At 41.2% G+C, this 12,206-nt stretch overlaps 1 pseudogene; it reads left to right on the forward strand.

Moving 5' to 3' along the window:
• Nucleotides 1–9,397, forward strand: part of LOC105511029 — an 86,831-nt pseudogene extending 77,434 nt beyond the window's left edge.
• Nucleotides 9,398–12,206: the final 2,809 nt, after the last annotated feature.

The raw sequence follows: 12,206 nt of genomic DNA on the forward strand, positions 1-12,206 counted from the left end.
CAGAGCCAGACTCGGTCGCAAAATAAATAAATAAATAAAATAAAGAAAGAAAAAGAGACCCCAGGTAGCTCTTTCTTTCTCTTCCTGCTATGTGATGATATAAGGAGAAGATAGCAGTACGCAACCCATGAGAGAACTCTCACCAGACGCCAACCATACTGGGCTGGGTTCAGACTTCCAGACCCTAGACTCCAGAACCTTGAGAAATACATTTCTGTTGCTTATAAACCACCCAGTCTATGGTACTTTGTTATAGAGCCCAAACTGACTAAGACAGTGGAGTGTTGCCGTAACAAATACCTAAAAATGTGGAAATAGCTTTGGAACTGGGTAATGGGTCGAGACTGGAGGAGTTTGTTTTGAGGTACGTGCTAGAAAAAGCGTAGATCACTGCGAATGAAATGTTAAAGATGATTGTAAGACAGAAGGCAAAAATACTTTCATTGGATTGTTAGGTCAAGCTAGGAAAAGAATAGGAACTCATATTACTGAGGAGAGGACCCACTATGTGTCAGACATTATGCCACACACTCTGCATATCTCATCTCTTATCTAACCAAGGAGATCATCTCCATGGTAAAAGCAGCCATCTCCATATATAAATTTATCTTTTGAACTTCAGGATAATTTCATCTAACAAACTGCCTATCTAACTTTTTTTTTTTTGCATATTATTTGTTCCCCTCCCCCACCTTTGTCCCTAGCTAAGGCAGAGTTTTTTCTCTTTTTTAATTTCTTCTTCTTCTTTTATTTTTTTTCACCACTGTATTCCCAGTACTTAGAATAGTGCTGGAGAATCAGAGCAGGCACTCAAAACATACTCAATGATCAGATGGCTTTGACCTTAACATTTTCTTTTCATATCCCTACAAGTACTCTCCTAGCAGGTCTTGCAGTTGGTCCCTGAGAACAAAATGACCATTTTAAACATTTGCATGTGAGGATCACATTCTTTGCTGTAAATAAAACTCAGACATTTCTCCCAAGTGACCCAGCATCACAGGTGTACATCCTGAGAACCAGAAACATCTGGGTGAAGAGGGAGGAAAAAACCCTGCAATATTCCAGCCCTACAAACTGCTTTTTAAAAGACAGAATGAGAGAAAGCTTCAAAAACAGCCAAAACCTCTTGCAGAAAGAACTCCCTTGTGGAATGATGGAAAAGTTTGGAACCAAGGTTTCCCTGGGGCTGGAAGTGTTACTGGCCTCAAGGACTGAACCAATAACACTGCTAGAGTGAGTGTGGGTTCCAAGCTCAGCGCCTGCCAAATCCAGGATTTCTCCTCCCCAATTCTGAAGACAAACCAGATAGAAATTAAATCTGCCGGGTAACTGAGGTGCAATGGAAAGTACGTGTGCTGCAACTCAGAAGAGTCGTTTATATTTATTTGTTAATACCAGGCTGTTTTTCCATTGACGTTCCTTAGATTCTTGCATAATAGTGTTCCATTAACTAGTGTGTGGGTGTTACTAGTAACTGTACACTCTTAAATAAATAAGGCAGGTGAGGGATGTTGTCAGTAGAAAATATATTGATTTAGTTTTTATTTCGTCGAATTTGTTTTATTTTAATTTTTTTAGCAATGAGGTCTCATTCTGTCACCCAGCTGGAATATGATCATGGCTCACTCAAGTCTCAACCTGCTGTGTTCAAGCAATCTTCCTACCTAACCCTCCAAAGTACCTAGAACTACAGGTGCACAGCACCACCCTCAGCTAATTTTTTAATTTTTGTAGAGATGGGGTCTTGCTATGCTGCCCAGGGTGGTCTCAAACTCCTTGCCTCAAGCAGTCCTCCCCCTTCAACTTCCCACAGTGCTGGGATTACAGGCATGCATCATCATGCCCAGCAATTTGTGTTTTTTCCTAACCTGCAGAACAAAGCAATAAGCCTGTTTGTTTCAAGATCACCTAGATAAACATAGAGAATTCTAAACATTAAATATTTCTGAAACTTCAACCTAGGAAACTGCTGCACTTTTTAGAGTATTTTGTCCTCTTCTGTTTGAATGTTTTACTTCTTTTCCACCTGTATTGTGAAAAGAAAACCAGAAATCAATTATTTCTTCCTTCTTGGCCCATCCCTTGTCTTTAATATCATCTTTGAAATGGCGACACCAAGGTCAGCAGTGACTTCTCTACATGGCAGATGCCTTACCCTCCCCAAGAAGATAAGGATGAGAATAAAGGAACATCTGTCTTTCTGGTTTCTGGACCAACACATCATAGAAGGAGTCTCTGATTCTTTTTTTTTTTTTTTTTCTCCTGAGACAGAGTCTTGCTCTGTTACCCAGGCTGGTATGCAGTGGCATGATCTCAGTTCAAGTGGCATGCCTCCTGGATTCAAGTGATTCTCCTGCCTCAGCTTCCCAAGTAGCTGGGATGACAGGCATGCACCACCATGCTCAGCTAATTTTTGTGTTTTTAGTAGAGACGGGGTTTCACCATGTTGGCCAGACTGGTCTCAAACTCCTGACCTCAGATGATCTGCCTGCCTCGGCTTCCCAAAGTGCTGGGGTTATAAGCATGAGCCACTGCTCCTGGCCCTCTTTGATTCTTTATGCTTTTTAAATTCATCCATCTCCCTAACAGTCCCCTCATCTCAAGCTCAAATTCAACTATAATAATATTTACAAGTGTCATGTGATACATATTAATAGCATCATTCATGTCTTCATTTAATAAGTATTTATTGAGCCTGGGTGCAGTGGTTCACACCTGTAATCCCAGCACTTTGGGAGGCTGAGGCAAGCAGATCTCCTGAGGTCAGGAGTTCTAGACCAGTTTTAAACCTCGTCTCTACTAAAAATACAAAAATTAGCCGGGTCCTGGTGGCGAGTATCTGCAATCCCAGCTACTCGAGAGGCTGAGGCAGGAGAATTGCTTGAACCCAGGAGGCGGAGGTTGCAATGAGCTGAGATCGCGACATTGCACTCCAGCCTTGGCAACAGAGCCAGACTCGGTCGCAAAATAAATAAATAAGTCTTTATTGAGCTCCTAATATGCACCATGTACTGTTCCAAACTCTAAAGTTAAAACTACAAAGAAAAAAGGGTCTCTTTCTGAAAGCTTCCTAATGTTTAAGGGTAGATGGACAATGAAAGCACAATCGGTGCTATATTGGGGGCAAACGGTAACACGATGGAGGATGGGAGCAACATGTAACTATGTTCCATGAAGGTCATCAAAGTCATTGTGGAAGAAGTGATGAATAGGAGTTAACTCGAAAAAGGGAGAGGGGGAACAGGAGAAAGCATGTGCGAAAGTGCAGAGGCAAGACATAGCAAGCAATCTTACAGAACTACAAATAATTCAGTGTAGCTGAAGGATAGGTGGCGGGGTGGCACTGGCAAGACACAGGTGGGAGAGACCAGACCGTGATTTCTCAGCCTTATATCCTGAGGATAAGAGGAGATTGATGAAGAATTTTAAGCAGGGTGAAGGGAGGGGACATAATTAGAGATTCAGAAAGATCCCCCTGGATTTGATGTGAAGATTGAAAACCAAGAGACCTGTTGGGAGGCAGCGGTGGTGATCCAAAGAGAAGAAACGATCAAAGCTAGTGATGGTCCAAGTGGAGTTATGCCCCTGGAGTTGAGACCTCTATTGGGGAGGTGGAATCTTCAGGACTTGGATACCAACTGGACAAGCGTGTCAGGGAGGGAGAAAGTTCAGGAAGCTGCCCAGGAAAAGGAGCAGGTTTTAGCCAGGAAATGGAAACAAGAACTTAATTGTGGTCCAATTGAGTAGAGGTGCCTCTGAGAAATCTAGGTGTAAACACTGAAGAGATCCAAAACCTAAGTCTGAAGCTCAGGACAGCTTTCTGGGCCATTGGCACAAGTTCAGGGGTCATTAGCAATAAATCGTTGGAGCTATGAGAATGAACGAGATCACCAAGGTAGAGAATGTGTCCGGAGAATAGAAGAGGGTCAAGCTCAGAGAGGTCACACTGAGTTAAATAGAAGCGCAAAGGAAAAGTTGTAGGAAAGGAGACTGAGAAGGAGCAGCCAGACATGGAGGAGGGAAAGTTGGAGAATGTGGCTTAATAGAAGGCAAATGAAGAGAGCATTCCAAGCACAGAAGGAAGTGGTAAACAACGTCAAATGTTGAGAGCTCAAGTCAGATAAGAAATGAGAACTGTTCATTAGATGTAGCAATAGGGAGGTGGTTTGTGACCCAGTGAGAGCAGTTTCTGAGGAAAGGTGTGGGCAGAAGAAGATTACTGTCGGTTGAGAGGAAAGGGAGGTGAGGAAGCCACAGAGAATGTGGACAGTTATTTCAAGAACTTGGGCTCTGAGGGGGAGGAGTGGGATAGGAGAAATGTATAGGGCAAGCGGGAAAAAATGAAGAGTTGGGAGGACTTTTTAAGAAGAAAGAGACTTGAGGATGTTTAAAAATGGGAAGGATTCAGTGAACATGTTGAGGCTGAAATGTAGAAGAGGACGGATACATGTTGGAAGGAAGTACCCGAGAAGGCCCAAGGTGATGAGAGCCTAAGTTTAGATGGAAGGGTTAGTCTTAGGGGAAGGTAAGTGTAGGTATAGGGACAGGTAAGATGGTGGAAGAGATGTCAGTAAATTGTGTGTGTTCTCATCTGTGGCTTCTATTTTTTGTGTGTGAAGGAGCAGGCAAAGTTATTTGAAGGTAAGGGGTAAGGTAGAAGTATGAAAGAAAGAAGTAGATGGCTTCAGTTCAATGAGGAAAAGTCTCATCATTGATACTGTGGAGATGGAGGGGAGAGAGCTGACGAAGAAAACAGGAGCATCAGGCAGTGTTGATGGCCACAGGGCATGTGGGAGTGAACTTGCAGGATACCCTTCTGGGAAGTTCGGTGATTTTCTCCAGCTGTGCTTCCCAGCCCAGGAACACAAAAAAAACGTAGACATCTGCGGGTGGAAGAGTTTTCTCTCAATGTTTTGATGGAAAGACAATTCGAGAAGACCAGAGAGGGGAAGTACCAAGATCACGAGTGAGCTGGGTGTCAAGTGAGTGGAGGGAGAGAGCAGACAGAAGAGCAGGGAGGGAGATGATCACTTTCCAAAAGGAAAATGCCAAGGCTTAGGAGGCGAAGAACAGTGGGAAAAGGAAACCCAGAACAGAGGAGTAAAATGGGAGAAAATATTATAGTTGTCCCACAAGTCACACCTTGGCCAGAGAACAGGAAAGGCAACAAAATAGAAGGAATACACAGTTCTCCCCAAAATAAAGCCTAGTAGTCATCTTGTAGCTAGGAAAACTCCTGCCTCTGTGAAGGAGTAAACCAAGGCATGCATGGATTGTCCTGTTAAGGGAATCTTGGCCCATTACATTGGTCCATGGGGACTCGCTGGTTCCTGTGATTCTCCTGCTGGAAACCACAGAAGCCTCTAGGGACTGGGACACTCTCGTTTCTCTGAAAGGAGTCAGCCCATGTGTGGTTCAAGGATGCTTCATTCTCTTTACGTTATTCATAGAACCCTCTTATTTGAGAAATTTGTGAGGTAAGTAGTATTACCTCCCATTCACAAGCAAGGCTCAGAGAGTTTTATAACTTGCACTGGGCTGTCAGCTACTAGAAGGGAGAAGCGAGGCTAAGTGTACATTTTAAGACTCCAAGTTCAGTGCTTTTTCAAACTATAGCCCTCTGTCTTATAGGACTGGAAATCCCTTAATTACTTCAAACCCTATGAGAAGATGCCAGTGCGATGGTTGTAATATTTTTGAAAATAATAAATTGATGTTTTTACATTTATATTAACCTCCCAAGCCTAAGTCCTTCTAACTTAAATAGCAGATAGACTGTCAGGTGGGAGTGAATACCATCCAACTGGGAAATGTTCATGGTCACTTTTGATTGTCACAGGTCTTTGGAGTGCTGCTGGCATTTCATGGGTGAAGGTCAAGGACACTAAATCGCCAGCAATGCCTAGGGAAGTCCTACCCAACAAAGATTTGTCCTACCCTAACGTCGGTGCTGCTCCCAGTGAGGAACACTGATAGAACAGCACGGTAGCTGGCCTCCAAGACCACTCTGATGATCCCATCTCCTGGTATTCCACCCTGTGTAGTCTCTCCCACATTGTACTAGAGTCGTATAACCGGTGGAACATGGCAGAAGTGATGCTATGTCACTCCAAAGATTGCAGCTCCTGTCTTAGTCACTGTCTCTCTTGGATCACTAGCTCTGGGGGAAGCCATGTCATGACCAGCCCTACAGAAAGGCCTAATGGTGATAAACTGAAGCTTCCAGCCAACAGCCATGTGTGTGTGATGTTGGAAACAAATCCTCCAGTCCCAGTCAAGTCTTCAGAGGCTGTAGACCTGGGTGACAGCTTAATTAAAACCTCAGGAGAGACCTTGAGTCAGAACCACTCAGATAAGCCACTCTTGGATTCCTAACCCTCAGAAACTGTGGAAGATTACAAATGTTTGTTGTCTTAAGTTACTAAGTTTTGTGGTAATTTGTTATGTAGCAATCGATAACTAAGATAAACAAAAATGTCATGGCTCAGCTTAATATCTATCTATCTATCTATCTATCTATCTATCTATCTATCTATCTATCTATCTATCTATCTTTAATTCGTAGAAAGACTGTCTTAATAGCCAGCCACAGTTGACTCAGTCCACAGAGCTCTAACGTGAGCCATGGCAATAACTCAGGATGTGATGTAACAGAAGTTCATGTCTACCTAAAGAGAAGGGGGAAGTAGGAACTCTTTGAGAAGGAAATAAAAAGATAGGAGAAGTAGAAGAAAAGAAGCATTCAGATATTTGGGTCTTAGCTTCTGATTCCAGGGCCATTGTATTGGTTGTGCCGTGTTTATTCAAGGAGTCAAGTGAGGGTGGATATCCAAGCCTTGTTTTACTTACCGAGATTGGCAGCCCTTGTCCAAGGGTATCTTTCTGAAAGATCTCACTTTCTAATTTTCATAAGGAAACTGTATTAGTTTCCTAAAGCTGCCATAACAAAGTACCACAAACTGGGTGGCTTAAAACAACAGAAATTTATCCTTGCACAGTTCCACAGGCTAGAAGTCTGAAATCAAGGTGTCAGCAGGACCGTGCTCCCTCTGAGACTCTAGCCAGAATCCTTCCTTGACTCTTCCTAGCCTCTAATAATGGTCATCTAGCTTTTGCATTTCTTGGCTTGCAACTGCATCACTCCAGTTTCTGCCTGTGTTGTCACACCATGGTCCCTCTCTGTGACTCTGCCTTAACAGATCATCTTTCATCTTCTTAGAAAGGCACCAGTCATACTGGATTAAAGGCCCTAACTATTCCAATATGACCTCACCTTAACTAACTACATCTCCAATGATTCTGTTTCCAAATAACATTACATTCTGAGAGACTAAGGGTTCAATAGATACTATAGGACTTCAATATATCTTTTTAGAGAACACAATTCAACACATGCCAAGACCTACACAAGTTAGCATTCTCTCTGCCCACCTTTCGGATCAAATCAAGTGCATAGATGGAGATAATCAGATATGTTTAGAGGTTTTTCCAGAGCAGGGAGCCTTTCCTAACTTCTTCAGATAGACACTGAGATAAATTCAAGTCCTTTAGAGGAACCAGAGCTTTAGTATGGAACTGTCCAAGCTGCTTAGAAGTAACTGAGGAACAGATGAAGGTGGAAAGAAGGTTGGAAAAGTGCCCACAAGGTCTCTCATGTCTCCCAGGTGAAGTAGAAGGGACTCATGAGTTCCCACATAGCCTTGTTAGGGATGACTGAGTAGAGAGCCAGTGAACCTGCCATAGGGCCACCGAGGCATGGAGTAAGAATAAACTTTCCCAACTCTGTCAGCTTTTGCTGCAACAAAAAGACCTGCACTACCAGCAGCAGCCTAAGGTCCTGGTGGAATCAAGAGAATGAGCATAAGTTTCACAACCACGAACGTCAGTCGCAGATATCAGCAGGGTTCCCTATAACTGAAAGGGATAAGCGACATTATCCTGGAGACCATCGAGGGCCTATTTTAATCTGATAATCCAAGCACTAGTGACCCCTCTCCCTGCCCGACCTCTAGTACCAAGCAGATTCTATCTGTAGCCGGATGCAAGGTTGGTGAGAAGACCTGGAAAGGGAGTGAACTCAGAAATACTGGATATTTACCGAAAATATACAAATTAACCTAAGTGTCTGCTTTAAACTAAAGATATTGCTAAAAGAACTCTTTAATTGAGAAGTTTATGCCTCTTCCTAGCTGTTCATAGAATAAAGAAATCATTTATAGAAAAACTTTTCTTTTAAAAGTCCCTTTTTTCAGACTTTCCAATTTGTAGTGGGTTACATTTTTGCCCCCATTGAACCATCAATGTAGTAATTACAGCCATTGCCTGATTCTTTTCCCCCTGTAATTTTCCAGGAAGGAAACACTAAATGGAAATACACTGGTTTGCCTTTAAATCAAATCCCCTGTCCATTCGGCCTCCCCAAAGCATATCATCTAAATGTGAATGTAAGCAATACTGTGTATTCTAAAGTAGCAATGACTTGACCATTGACTGTTATAGACCGCTAGAAAAAAGTACTGGTTCTTAGCAAAATGTAGAAAATGTATCAAAGATTAATAAATGTACCTAAGGTGGTTGGAGACAAGGCCTTAGATGCCTACAGAACTGCCTTCCTTTCCATAGCAGAATGCAAGGGAAAAAAAAGAAAAGAAAGAAGAAAAATGGAGAAGAGGATAATTCTACATCTTTATTTATCCTCACTGTTTTCTCCTCTTCATTCTCCATTTATATATATTATTTCACTTTATCCCAAAACCAAGAAATAATCTTTCTCAAACTGAAGTCAACAGACTACCAAGATTTTCAAGCTGTTCTTGGTGCTAACTCTTCATAGAAGTAGGGAGGTATTGTAGTGGGCCAATGTACAACCAAAGAAAAATAAATTTATGGATATATAAAGACTTACAGAGACCACCTCTCCCCTTCATAAATGAATACTCCATCTTCCTACTATGATAATTATTCACAGCAAGGTGAAATAGAAAACACTGAACTTGGAATCACAATGTGGGGGTAAAAATTCCAATTCTGCCCTTTACTACCCTTGTGATCTTGTTGGAGTTACTGAACTACTGCGAATCTGACAGCTATAAGATGGAAATTATAATAATAATTCTACATATTTCTGAGTTGCTCTGAGAATTCAATGAGACCCACACTATTTGAGGGTAATGCTCCAAACCACCGCTGATATTACACAGGAAGTATTACAGTGCTATGCAGCTCACACATGAGGCAAGACATAATTCTTCTGACTCCCTCACCCCACTGTCTACTTCTGCAGCAAAAGAAAGAAAACTGGTGCTATGGAGAATGTAATTGCCAGAACCAGCATCCAAATGGTGCACAAATTAGCAGCCAGAAGTTGCTCCTAGAGTTAACAAGTCGATATTAAGGACTTCAGGTCATTAATAACAAAGACCTGCAGCAAACACGGACACCCCAAGACAGACCAGATGATAGGAGACAATATTGCCATTAGTAGTGAGGCCAAGCTCTCACTAGCTGAGGCTTACCAACCAGTTTCTTAATGAGAAGAAATAGAAGTGAGATAACAAAAGTTCTGTGAGAAACCCCCATTACCTTTAAACTCTCGAACTGCTCAAAGGGTGAATCATGAACCAGCCACAACATTATCACCTGGGAGCTTGTTGGAAATGCAGCATCTCAAGCTTTGCCTCAGACGTACTGAATATGAACTTGCATTTTAACAAGATCCCCAGGGGAATCATATGCACATATAATTAGAGAAGCGCTATTTTGGAGTTCATTGAACAGCAGCATGTAAAATGAAGTATATGTAGTTCTCAACACATGCTTTTGAGTGTTCATACGATCTCTGATCAAATAACTCCTCTAGGTAGTTATGCATATAAATTCATCCAGGCGAATTCTACCTGACCATTGTTATCAATATTCTGATACCCAGATGAACAAAAACAGATAAGCAGCACCCTTTGGAGTTTTTGGAGTTTTATGTCTTAATGAATGCCTAGTTGTGTCTGGGAAGTACTGCAAGAACACCTATTAAGTTCCCTCTTAAGAATTCAGTGTACACAGACACACACACACACACACACACACATATACAACATTCATCCAACAATCATTTATTGGACACCAACCATATGCAAGGATGTATTCTTTGAGAAATTGATAACCTGAAGTAAGTAATCTTTTTTCAACTTAAACTACAAATCAAGATTTACATGTAATTGAAATGCTTTTAAATAAAGCAAATTTTAAGAATTTTACCCTCTGCTTTTAAATCTGTTAGCAGGAAAAGAAAACTTTTATAGGAAAAATGTCAGAAATGAAAAAATGTACACTTGAAATACACTTTCCAGTCAGCTTATGTGAGCAACCTGAAATGAGGAAAGAAAGAAAAAGATCAAAAACAAGGAAGAATAAAAGATGGAAGCAGATAGGCTCAAAAAAAGCAGATGAAGAAAAAGTCAGTGAGAGACGGGCAGAAGAGAGACAGAGATACAGGTAGAGTGAGAGATACAGGACAAGCGTATGAGGCAAGTTAGAGCTGCTTCTGCCACATCTGCCACGTGTTCAAATGACACATATTTGTACATTTGAGTTCATGGTAAGAGATTATTTCCTGTAACATTCTATGACACTTAACTATCTATGGCTTATAATTCTTTTGATGAAATACCATTGGCTCTAAATGAAGGGGCTGAAGCATCCCTTCTGTGCTTAGAGGTACTCTGATATCACTTCCAATTACAAGAGGAGAATTAATCAATCATCAGCAAGGATAATTTGTGAAATTCTAGTATTTATTGTGCCCTGGAAAATCTGCTGTAAGGACTTTGCCACCTACATTGGACATCAGAGCAATGATCCCATCAAACTAGATGTGTATACCAAAACCCTGGGCTATCAGTCATGTATTCTTTTCAAAAAGATACCCAACAATAGAAGTGACATCTCAGTAAATTGGTATAAAATGGCTAGTTGGCCAGGCGCAGTGGCTCACGCCTATAATCCCAGCACTTTGGGAGGCCGAGGCAGGTGGATCATGAGATCAGGAGTTCAAGACCAGCCTGGCCAAGATGGTGAAACCCTGTCTCTACTAAAAATACAAGAATTAGCTGGATGTGCTGATGCATGCCTGTAATCTCAGCTACTTGGGAGGCTGAGGCAGGGAACTGCTTGAACCTGGGAGGCAGAGCTTGCAGTGAGCTGAGATCGTGCCATCTCCAGCCTGGGTGACAGAGCCAGACTCCTTCTCAAAAAAAAAAAGGAAAGTTAAGATATTCATCAGAAATCTAAATTTTATTTTAATAGAGGACTGCATAAAACAGTCTGAAGAGAACAGTGGGACCCAGTGGTTTTATTACTCCATGGAGCATGAAAAAAGAAATCTGGTTTCTTTTTTTTCTCACTTTTAAGGTAGAAATTCTTATGGACTGGAATCTTCCTCAAGGCTTACTTTGTTCCTGGGACCAGTGGTGCATTGACTCACTCGGACCTGGCTTGCCTGGCATGCATTGCAACAATAATGTGCAAGGAAGTAGAGAGATGAGTGAATTCATAAGCATAGTGTAATTTGAGATGTCTTATGCAAGGTATTCTAGAAATGCCAAGCATCTTGTTTACAACAAACCAAAACTGAAATGTTGGTTGTCATGTTCACTACCACATAGAAAATACACAGTGAAAGATTTCCACATTTTTAGTAAAATAAACAAAGGGGCAAAGGTGATTTATCTTGATGAAGTTCTGTAAGGCAAAATTATTTAGTTCATTGTGAAAGAAAATAAAATGTGCTCTAGAAAACAGAACACATAGGCTGCTTTTAAAAAGATGTCTGTGATTCCACAATAATGACATAAAAGCCCTAAGTGCTATTCCCTAGTCCTTACTACATTTTAACTGTCACTGAAACTAAAGTAATGGAAAAATTATATTTGTATGTACAAAGTAACTATAAATTATCCACTCAATACAAAACGTCTTATCCTTTATCTATTTAGATACAATTATAGCCTTGCTCTCCAACATTTTGGAGAACAGGATGTTGGGTTGGGTAGTAAAAACTGAAGTTAAGTAAGTATTCAATATTTTTTAAGTCTTTCTCTTATATTGTCCTTTATTCAATTCTCCTAGACTGACAAAAGATATGTGTCCCAGTGATGTAACTTTTCTTTCCAAAAAATTAGCTGGAACAGGCCGGACACGGTGGCTTA

The sequence above is a fragment of the Colobus angolensis genome, unplaced genomic scaffold (genome assembly GCF_000951035.1).
Source record: "Colobus angolensis palliatus isolate OR3802 unplaced genomic scaffold, Cang.pa_1.0 Scaffold197, whole genome shotgun sequence".
NCBI classification, from domain to species: domain Eukaryota; kingdom Metazoa; phylum Chordata; class Mammalia; order Primates; family Cercopithecidae; genus Colobus; species Colobus angolensis.